At 37.2% G+C, this 1,437-nt stretch overlaps 1 protein-coding gene across 7 annotated transcripts in view; it reads left to right on the forward strand.

Annotated features, from left to right (window-relative positions):
• LOC106878963 (major egg antigen) overlaps positions 1 to 1,437 on the forward strand; it is a 62,312-nt gene that overhangs the window by 57,472 nt on the left and 3,403 nt on the right. The window lies entirely within an intron of this gene.

A 1,437-nucleotide genomic window follows, 5' to 3' on the forward strand; every position in this document is an offset into this window, starting at 1 on the left:
TATATATATATACATATACGACTGGCTTCTTTCAGTTTACGTCTACCAAATTTATTCACAAGGCTTTTGGCGGCCCGAGGCTATAGTAGAAGACACTTGTCCAAAGTACCACGCTCTGAGAATGAACCTGGCACCATGAATAAACCACACAGCCACGCCTGCGCAAAAATTGTTTAAGTGTTATACCTTCCTTATTTCCAACCTTCTACACTTAATGACCTCACCCTCCCACCCACAATGATTTATACTTCTTACCACATCTTTTTATCCAGCATGCGATACGGGAAACTCCACATACTCATGTGACGGTTATTTTAGTAGTAGTTAGAAATTTGTCCTTTAATGATTGTTTAGTATTAGCTATACACAAAACATGAGGTTACTGTGAACTATCGATAACTGGCTATATCATATAATACACACATATGTGCATGTGTGCGTGTGTATGCACACACACACACACACACACACACACACACACACACACATATATATATATATATATATATATATATAAGGAAAATAAAACAAGGTAGAAAATGCTAAAATAACTTTACCATGAAGAACATTTTAGTACTGATACTGGTGTGTTTACGTCCCCGTCACTTAGCGGTTCGGCAAAATAATCGATAGAATAAGTAATAGGCTTACAAAGAATAAGTCCTGGGGTCGATTTGTGCTCGACTAAAGGCGGTGCTCCAGCATGGTCGCAGTCAAATTACTGAAACAAGTAAAAGAGTAAAAGAGTAAAAAAAGTAAAGTACTGGTGACGTCTTATTTTCCTGGTGGTCATGTTTGTCTTTCTGTCTGGTTGACTTCCCAGTGGGGAACGTTCATCAGCCGTTCCAGTTGGTTGATTCTCTTAAAGGGTCATTTTGTTGTATTTGCTGAAGTTCGATTTTGATCGGAGGTAGAGTTTCATTGGCCTAGAGTTAGGTGACGTCAGCAACTGGTGTTTGTATGGTGTTTTATTGTATGGTGATTTGGAGTTACGGTTTCAAAACTCGCATGGAAGATTGTTACTAAAGTTTTTTTAATTATGTGTGTTGTATCTGGTTGGTTTTTTGTGTGTGGAGAAATTGGGTCTTTTTCTTTTTTTCTCTTTAGTGTTTTTTCTTCTTTCTAAAGGATATTCAGCTGTGGTTTATATTTTTTAATGAACAGACTTTCCTTATTTAAACGGAATTGTGTTGAAGTGTTTTCGGTGCATTGGTACAGATGGAAGATTTGATATTTCGGGTTTATGTTTGCGGGGCATGAGTCTAGGTGTTTGCTTACGGGAATTTTCGCTGAAAAGGTCACAGGTGTGTGACGAAAGATTTCAGAACAGTAGACATGAGATAAAATAAGAACAATAATAAGCGAGTGAGGAACGAATAAATAGCAAAATAATTGACCATCCCGAAATATGACAATATCTATTTCAACACACGATTT

The sequence above is a fragment of the Octopus bimaculoides genome, chromosome 11 (assembly GCF_001194135.2).
Source record: "Octopus bimaculoides isolate UCB-OBI-ISO-001 chromosome 11, ASM119413v2, whole genome shotgun sequence".
NCBI classification, from domain to species: Eukaryota; Metazoa; Mollusca; class Cephalopoda; order Octopoda; family Octopodidae; genus Octopus; species Octopus bimaculoides.